The following is a 10,199-nucleotide window of genomic DNA, read 5'->3' on the forward strand; positions in this document are numbered from 1 at the left end:
AAACACCCATTCAAGGATGAAAAATCCACTATTTCTCTTCTGCATTTCTTTTTCCGAATACAGCTAGATTGAATAACAGGCCAGATAAAGGATTCAGAACAATTGCTTTACTAAGTAATAGTGAGCCCATGTTCTAACCAATGGGACAGAAACTGACCCTCTGTATCTCTGACACAGTTGCCTTTCATTGACAGATTTACAGTGGAGGGGTTGGGAGAGCAGATGAATTAAAAAAAAAACAAAAGCAAATCAAGATCCCCCATAAATTTCACGATCCCCACATCTTCCACCTCAGCACCTATTAGAACACCTTACTCTTAAATTCTGCACATGCGGAGATTTATTTGTATCCCAGAGGTTTGCTCAGATGTTTCCTCTGTGCTTTCAATGCAGGCCCACCCTTTTCTTTCTTCATATTAAAACCACATAGATTCTCCTTGAAGCCTTCTCAACTGGTAATAATCATTTACATCCTTGCTAGTGCTTATGATTTTCAAATTACTTTTAGATAATCTAACTCAGCGATCTCCACACAACCTTAGACACTTAGCCCGGCAAGTATTGTGCTTTTGCTTTCATGGATGAGAAAAAGGAGACTTGGAGTGCTTTGATTAGCAAACAAGGTTACAGAGCTAAAAAAGGAGTGACACTGGAGTAGATCCCAGCTTAAATGAAACCCACTGCTTTACCTGCCCCTATAGCCTGCATGATATTTCCCTATTCTGAGTGCTTGGAGCTCTTGGAGTCTCTTACATCTAATGTGATCATTAAGAGGTACTAACTGTCTGATTGCTTCTTGTGTGCAGCTAACTCACTGGTGACCCAGCACTTTGGGAGGATGAGGAGGGTGGATCACAAGGTCAGGAGTTCGAGACCAGCCTGGCCAACATGATGAAACCCCGTCTCTACTAAAAATACAAAAATTAGCCAGGCGTGGTGGCATGCACCTGTATTCCCAGCTACTTGGGACACTGAGGCAGGAGACTTGCTTGAACCCGGGAGGCAGAGGTTGCAGTGAGCCAAGATCGTGCCACTGCACTCCAGCCTGGGCGACAGAGTGAGACTCCATCTCAAAAATAAGTAAATGAATAAATAAAAATAAAATAGATTGAGCCTCCACATTTTGCATGCAGCTTTCTTGGTGCTTGTCCTTCTCCTGTGCTTACTCAAAGATGGGACATTGTGCACAATGAGAAGAGGATTGGGACCAGTAGGGAAGAATGAGTTAGATATTGTGGGCCCTCTTTTTTTGTTTGTTTGTTTGTTTTTTTTTTGCTCCCAGAAATCTTTGAGGTAAGTAACATAGTCAATTGAGGTCTGGAGTTATGTACTCCATTTATTCATTTTTTCTTAACATAGTCCCTCCTTACTATGTGATATTCTCTGTCCTAGACCTTGAAAATACAAGTTAAATATGGCATATTCTTTACCTCTATGAGCTTAAAATTGAGTGGGGAAAGTTCATTTTTTCTTTGAAATGAAAACAAACTTAAGTGCCGATATGCATGAGAAAAATAAATTGTTCATTTCTTTACCTACATCTCATCAGGAGTAAACACATTCTCTCTCTGGCTAAGCCAAATATACCATAAATCCCTCCTAAAAAAATACCCTGAAATTGAGAATCCAATTTTAATGGCTAAATTATATTTACCTTGAACTGAGCATTTTCTATTAGGATTTACGTATGCATCTTGGGGATTCTGAATGTTGGGCTTTTTTTTCTTTTTTCTTTTAGATTTTAACCTGAATGGAAAAGACAATATGAGGGTGATGAAAGACTCTAGATGGTCCGTCTTGGGTAAGAAGAGAAAAAAAACATTCATTCCACTTATATCCAAGGTGTTTCACAGATGATATGAAATACTTTTGAATGGCTCAGCTCTTTAACTAATTCCTTTGATAAATCCAGGAGTCAGAATTTAGAAATATACAATAGACTTTTTCCTAATCAGCAATGGCACAGGTGGAAATGTGTCCTCTGTGAGTGTATTCAATAGCCACTCAATGGCCTTTGACCAACATACTACCTTTTAAAATGCAAGATCCTGCAGTCAAAATTTCTGCTCACATTCTCAGAGCTGTATCTCTTCATCACTTATTGGACTTAAACTCTATTGTCTTCGGCTGATTTTTCATTAGGGTGAAGGGTCATTGACCAATCATTATGCATAAATAACTGGGAAATTTAGTGGTGAGCCTTCAATAGTGGAAGTAGCATAAAATAACAGCAATCATACCAAGCTCTATTGAGAGAGTCCTCAATGGAAGTAATATGAATGGGGATAGGGAACTAGGGGTGAGAGGGCAATTCCTCTGGGAGTTTCATCCCAGAGGAGACTTCACTTGAACTGAACTCCAAAGGATGAACAGAGTTTTGCACTACAAAAATTGCATAGATATAACAAGCTAACAGAACAATCCGAGCAGGTAAGAGCCTGGGCCATGGCTTTGTATCATTATGCATAGTTTGGAAGAATATTAATATTGATTCTCTGTACCATTTTTGAGTATATTCATCAGATCCATTGCTTGGTGTTAATTGCATTTTGTCAAACAAGAGCCTTCCACGCAATTTAGGAGACATTTAAATACTAGTTGATATATTTTACAAAACTGTATTCTATACTCAATCCAGAGTTAAAATTGAGGCCCATTTCTTTTCCATGATGTAATACTATGTTACTTTAGTGGCAAATTCTCATATTCCTTGAAAAGCTCATCATCTTGAGGTGACATTTCAAAACTGCCTTCATAAAATTAGGAAGATCCCAGAAAGCTTGAAACAGAGAACAGTTATTCCCATGATATATGATCTTCCTGGGCCTCTACCTCATAAACTTCTAACTTCCTTTCAAATAGTATAGAAAGGCCGATTTTTCCTCCTTTGTACACAACATTCATTTTTTCCCCTCTCTCTGGGCTATTATTTATTATTTAACTTGGTTACTGTATTATTTAAAGAAAAAAGCAGTTTGCAATATTGCCTGTATGGGAGATTCTATAGAGGGTAAAGTAATATTGATTGCATTGTAGCTATTAACTACTGTTCCGGAAACAAGGAAGGAGTATAAGACACTGAATCAGGGCAAGAAGTACATTCACCCTCCTACAAGCTAAAAAAGAAAAAAAAGGTAGCAAACCACCTTCCAAATTATTCACAAACTTTAGAATTTCTTCTTCAAGGTCCAAAGAGCCAGCTTGAAATGTTAAGATAATTGGTGAACTTACAGGAATAGAAATGGCCCTTAAGGAACAAAAAAATTTTTCTTACTTTTAGAGACTGTAAAAAGAATGACCAAACTTCCGTAATTTTGTTCTAGTCCACATTTTCAACATTAACTACTAAATCCTTTATACAAATGCACTGTCTATTTAGACTGCTTTTCCTAGAACCCCCCATACATCTTTTTCTGGTTCTTTCTGATGATCATATCACCCCTTGAAAAATCCAGATTAAAAAAAAAAGTATGAATTTACATACACTTATATTCCTTGGTCTTTCTCCACAAATATACCTGGATCTCTCTGTTTTGGTTGTAAGTGTAGAAGTTGGTGGAATCCTATTTCCAATAGGGGTTAACTAACCAAATGGGAATTCTATAGATTGGATCTCACAATGGAATATTTAGAAATAAATCTGTAAGAAGGCCTGGGAAGCATAAAGGACCCAGGGGGAGAAAACGCAGTCAGTAAGGCTAGAAATGGAAGAATCCTTTTTAAAAATCAAACTGAGAAAAAAAGAAGCACATGTCAAAAGCTCGGTATGAAGTCAAGTCACAGGGACAATGAAATCCAGAGTAGGGAACAGAGGTCAAGAGATTAGGGGAGGGGTTATTTTTGGGAAAAAAATCAAGAAGAGTGTAATTTATCACTGACATTTAATTGGCCTCCATGGTGAGATGCATGGAATTACCACCAGTATTTAAAAGGCTATAGACAAGGAAGACAGAATCAATCAATCAGATTTCCAACTGAACTTATCCCTCTGTTAAGTGTTGTAGCAGCAGAAAATACATGCTTCCTTAAGGGAAGTTAGAAGACCAAGGTAGCACATGAATCAATTAGAAAATACTGTTTCACCGTACAGAATACTGGTTTCTACAGTCCCTCTAAAACACCCTTGCTCAAAGTGATTGATTAGTAAATACTTGTTAAATAAACCTAAGAGCTGTTTGTGTTTTCTAGATTCTATGTACTATAAAATTAGAGGGGAGAAGAAATTTAACAAGGGTAAAGGGCAAGACAGATCTAAAAGGAGATGGAGCCTGAACTATGCATTTGATAGTAAAAGACAGGGGCAACAAGAAGGAAGAGAGGAACAAATGGGAGAAAAATGAAAAGGGATGAGTAAAATAATGCCTCAATAAATTAAATCATTGCTCAGATGTTAAGCCAAAATTCCAGAGCCTAAAACCCAGTTGTCTAATCCTATTCATTAGTATTTCATCCAAAAAGGTACACATTTCTCTCTCTTCACATAATACCTCACTTACATGTTTCTGGTGTTCATTGATGAGTATCACATAAATGTCCTTTCCTACTTGCCCATGTACATATGAATGAATCACAAAGCCTTACCCTCTTGAAGCCAGGCAGGTCAGAGCTCAAGAACGACCTTGAACAAGCTATTCTTTGAACTTCAGTCTCTGCATCCTGTAAAAGGAGAAGGTTGTAGTCCTCTGTGGTTTTTAAATCTAAAGCAAACCTTCACCACATAGTATTGTTTTTATTTAAATGATTTCAGTCTGAAGATATACACATATAATGGTTAAAATGAATATGTTGATTTCTGTACAAATTAATGTTTTTTGCTATTTGCACTGATAAAATTGAAACAAACACAATGATAACAAAGTAGCTATTTAACTTAATGATCATTTAATTTTTCTTTTGATAATGCATGTTTTTATTTGGACTAATACGATGTAAATTATAACCAACAAGTTTTAAATATTCTCTCATTTGAAGCATCTGCTCAATGAAGGAGAATCGCAGATATGTGAACTCCTCCTGCTTCTGCTGTTTGTAGGAAGAGGCAGACTTGAAACCCTGCATTGTCTGTGGCCTAAACATTGCACAGATGATCAATTTGTGAAATAAGGGATTTTTTATTTGTATTTGCCTAAATAGAGAAACACTAATGGTGTGTTCCATCAATTAAAGAGAAAAGAAATAAATCTACCAATACTACTGCATTTGTTCATTCATAAATTCATTCATTCATTCCTCATTCATTCATATGCTAGATCTTTGTAATACAAAATTGAAAAAAAATTAAACTCTTCATTATAAGTCTCATCCTAGGAAGACAGACAAGTACACATATGATAAGACAAGAAAATTAAACTTTCTCAAGTGTTAAAGAGCAAGCACCATCATATGTGTTTTTTAATATCACATTGCGTTTAATCTAAATGCGCTAAGGAAACACAGGGCCAACCAGGGAGCTTGATGTAAGTTTTTTGATAAATCTTAATAGTGAAGAATGGGGTGTAGATTGTTAGAAAAAGACAAATCCATGGGGATTTGAATGTTATTCGTACTGTTTTGAGTGGACATAAGACAGTCCTGTGTAACTAGAGAATAAAGTACGTTTAGCACCGTGATGGGAGAAGAGATGAGAAAGATAAGCTGGATCAAATGACTTAAAGGACTTGAAATCCATCTTAAAATAAAGGCTTCTACGATAAAAAAAAAAAAGGTAACTAAAATCAAAGTGCCAAAAGGAATAAGAAAAAGGTAAGTAAAATCAAAGTTTTCTATTATAGAAGGAAAATGAGTTGTTATTTATAATGAAAAATTGGAGAAGACAGAAACTGGTTAGGGAGTGGTTGACATACCCCATAACATGAGGATCTGAGGGCCAAGGTATTATGGAGAATGGAATTATGGAGGATAGGGCGAGACAAGAGACATTTCAGAGAAAAAAAGCTGTGCTCCACAACCAGCTGTACTAGAACTTGCTATTGTTCTCTGACGCCAAACCCTCCATTGGGGTAAGCTATGTTCAATTACCTTCATCTCGTAAGTGTTCAAGTGGGCTTTGCAGGAAAATTGGTATCTACTACTTCAGGAGGGAGACTCTTTAACCCAGAAGAAGGCAAAAAAAAGTTTGAGCTGCCAAGTCTTATTTGTGTTTAATGTATTTTATCGAATTATCTTGAAGACTCAGTTCTTAGTTCTGTGTCATAAATACGAACACTATATTTCCTCCATTTGGGAATTTTCAGTACTTTCCTTAAAAGGAGGCTAGCAAAATGTAGTTTTTCTACAAACTCACTTACATGGGTTGAAAGAGGAGTTTATTTCCTAAGATGTACTATCTTGAATATTTATTTTAGATAATTATTTATGCTTACAGTGTCCACAGAAGACCTCCAAACCATGATACTTATGAAAGTCTTCATAGGAATATGCCAAGGAGAGTTGATTAGCCCATTATTTTATGTTATAGACATTCACTGACTGATCTCGAGGCTTATCATAAAGCTTCAGTAATCAAGACAATATGATATTGGTGAAAGAATGGACACATAGATCAATAGAACAGAATAGAGAGCTCGGAAATGGATCCATACAGATATAGTCAACTGATCTTTGACAAATGAGCAAAGGCAATTCAATGGGGAAAGGATATCTTTTCAATAAATGGTGTTGAATTAATTGGATATCCATGTGCAAAAAATAAATAAAATAATTTAAGCACAGATTTTACATCTTTCACAAACATTAACTCAAAATGGATTATGGATCAAAATGTAAAACACATGACAAAAAAATTTCTAGAATACAGGAGAAAATATAGGTGACTTTGGGTTTGTTTATGACTTTTTATATACAACATCACAAGCGTGATCCATGAAAGAAAATATTGATAAATTGGACTTTATTAAAATCAAAATCTTCCTTTCTATGAAAGACATTGTTAAAAGAATGACAAGGACATAGACTAGGACAAAATATTTGCCAAACACATATCTGGTAAAGGAATTGTGTCCAAAACATGGAAATAATTCTTTTTTTAAAAAAAGTATTATTTATTTAATTGACAAAAATTGTGCACATATATAGTGTACAACATGATGTTTTGAAATATGTATACATTGTGGAATGGCTAAATCAAGTTAATTAACATGTATTACCTCCTATACTTATTTGTGGTACTGACACTTAAAATCTACTCTCAGCAATTTTCAAGTGACATTGTTATTAACTATAGTCACCATGTTCTTCAAAGAACTCTGAAAACTAAACAATAAAAATACGAACAACCATTTAAGAGTGGGCAAAAGATAGGATCAGACAGTTTAATAATAAACATATGTAGATTGCAAATAAGCCTATAAAATGACGATTACTATCATATGTCATTAGGGAATTGAAAATTTAAAAACAATATATGAATACATGCATTTTACAATGTCATATCTAAAATACTGACAATACCAAATGCTTAAATTAGGAGGAACAGGAACTTTCATTTATGGTTGGTGACAACACTAATAGTACAGCTACAATGGAAAAGAGTTTGGCCATTTCTTTGTTTTTGTTTGTTTTCTTTGTTTTGTTTTGTTTTGTTTTGTTTGAGGCAGTCTCACTCTGTTGCGCAGGCTGGAGTGCAGTGGCTCCTTCTCGACCTAACTGCAGCCTCAGCCTCCTAGGCTCAATCTATCTTCCCACCTCAGCCTCTGGAGTAGGTGGGACTACAGGTGCATGACCACCATACCTGGCTAATTTTTTGTATTTTTTTTCTAGAGAGAAGGTTTTGCCGTCTTGCCCCAGTTGGTCTCGAACTCCCGGGCTCAAGCAATCCACCTGCCTTGGCCTCCCAAAGTGCTGGGATTACAGACGTGAGCCACCACACCCTGTCCAGTTTGTAAATTTCTTACAAAGCTAAACCTAGTCTTAGCATACATTCCTGCAATTGTTCTCTTAGGTATTTTCTCAACTTACTTGAAAACTTCCATCCATATAAAAATGGGCACTCTCTATGCAATCACCTCAAGTGACTTTAATCCTTATTAATGTATGATTCTTCACACACTTCCGGAGTCCATTATTGAATATTTTATAGTTCAGGGCCTTTTAGCTCCTAAGCATTCTTCCCACTGGGCATCTGTTCCTGTAACGTGGATTCACACTGCATATTCAGTCCCGCTCAAACTGACCAGCGTTATGATGTGTTCTTCTCTGCAATGTGCCCTCAAACAAAACGAATTGAATCCTTTCGTGTTTTTACATTTCTTTAGTTAATTATTAGGAGGTATTGGAGTTGGTGCTACCCTGTGAATAGAAAATGTAAGAGGATATCTCCGGATACTCCTGACCCCTCTTTGAAATGTGACCATTTTGATGTGGAGGAAATTGTGCTGCTCTTGCTAAGTTAGCCAAAGGAATTGATCTGCTTGTAGAAAGTCCACACTGACTATGAGGCAGACCTGCAAAGGCTGATGGGGATACTGTCTTGCATTGGGTTAGGCAAAGCTGAGTCTTCCTTTATATTAAAATATTATGAACTGGCACCTAAAGAGCCAACACTCAGAACTGACTAAACCCAATCAAGATGTTCCCTTGTTGTTACTAAATTATACTAATTTGAATTTACTAATACTATTCCCAAAAAGGAAGCTATATTTACATTCTCCTATTACTGAAGTAACATCAATAGGTCAGAGGGAAATGGAAACGTTCTTATTTTTCTTTATATATAAGATAGCTGAGTGAATAGGTGTTCTCACGTCTATCTCTAGTGTACCTTATCACTTTCGAGTAGATAAGGAATAAATACTTAGAAATATTTGTGGAAATTACTTAAATCGTGATTGCACAAATAAAAAATAAGTTATGCAAGGAATGATTAAAGAGATTTGAAAGCTTTATAACTCCTGGTGATCTGGTGCAAAGATGGTCGTGTTTAAAAAATCTGAGTCCTATCAAATGAAATAGGAAATAGACATCTCTTGGAGGACATAGCTAGTTAGTCAAAAAATGGAGGTCACGAATAACTCAGTAATAGGAAAAAATTGCAATAGTTAAGAGCTGCCAAAAAATACACAAAGTATTTTTTCGCATCCTTAAACTCCTGGGCTCAAGCAATTCTCCAGCCTCAGCTTCCCAAGTAGCAGGGACCACAGGTGCAGGCCGCCTGGCTAATTTTTAAAATGTTTTGTAGAGATGAAATTTCCCTTTCTTGACCAGGCTGGTCTCGAACTGCTGGCCTTAAGTTACCCTCCTGTCTCAGCCTCCCAAAGTACTGGAATTACAGATGTGATTCATTGTGCCTGGCCAAAAATATGGTATTTTTTAAAACAAAAACTATTGGGATCATCCATTAACCCTTATAGTCTAAAAATCATTCATAGGGATCAGACATAGAGAATAAAACAATCAATTTTTTTTTGGTAAAGCTGACTGGAACACTTGACGAGAATTGTTTCTGCATTGGTTTCCTAATTTGCTATTCTAGCACTTTAGTACTTTGCTGATACTGTCTATCCCAGACAAAGCTGATTTACCATAGAACTCTTCAACAGGAATCTGTCTCAAGAAGTTGACATCATGATGAAACACAGAGCAAAAAGTACCCTCTCTACACGTAGGGGAGCCAAAAGAACAATCTAGAGGTATTGGGCCAAACACTCTCAGGTTCTTCTACATTCTCAAAGCAGACAACCCTTTCACCTCCCATAGAGGAAAGTAAGCAATGGTCCTGGAGCATAACCACAAGTGTGTCAATCACATGGGTATCTTGTTAAAGTGAAGATACTGATACAATAGGTCTTGGCTGGGATCTTAGATTTTGCATTTCTAACAAGCTACCTGGAAATTTATAAGCCTCTGGTCCATGAAGTAGTTAGGAGATAGAGAGTCCAGGATGGTTACTGTGGCACCTGTATTCCCATATTCAAGCAATGACTTTGACGCTAACTACAACATCTTGATTGAATTGGGTGCTCTGCTTCTCTGATTTTCTGCAGAGTGCAGGACCAGAAGCAGTTATTTTTTGCACATTATAACTGGCTAATGTCACAAAAATCAGTAATTGCTGAAATCTTGACAAATGTGCCCCAACATAACCATAAGATGATAATTGAATTAAATACTCATAAAATATCGAGATTTGGAACTGTTGATTCCAACTCTTTCACACTTTTCATATATTCTCCCTTCTGGCTCTAGAGGGTTTAAGTATTTTT

General features: G+C 36.3%; 1 long non-coding RNA gene across 1 annotated transcript; it reads left to right on the top strand.

Annotated features, from left to right (window-relative positions):
• Positions 1-1,227: 1,227 nt before the first annotated feature.
• On the top strand, positions 1,228-8,225 carry LOC104003134 (uncharacterized). The gene is made up of 2 exons (XR_001711318.3): positions 1,228-1,801; positions 7,759-8,225. It is a non-coding gene; the product is annotated as an uncharacterized LOC104003134 (long non-coding RNA).
• Positions 8,226-10,199: the final 1,974 nt, after the last annotated feature.

The sequence above is a fragment of the Pan troglodytes genome, chromosome 17 (genome assembly GCF_028858775.2).
Source record: "Pan troglodytes isolate AG18354 chromosome 17, NHGRI_mPanTro3-v2.0_pri, whole genome shotgun sequence".
NCBI classification, from domain to species: domain Eukaryota; kingdom Metazoa; phylum Chordata; class Mammalia; order Primates; family Hominidae; genus Pan; species Pan troglodytes.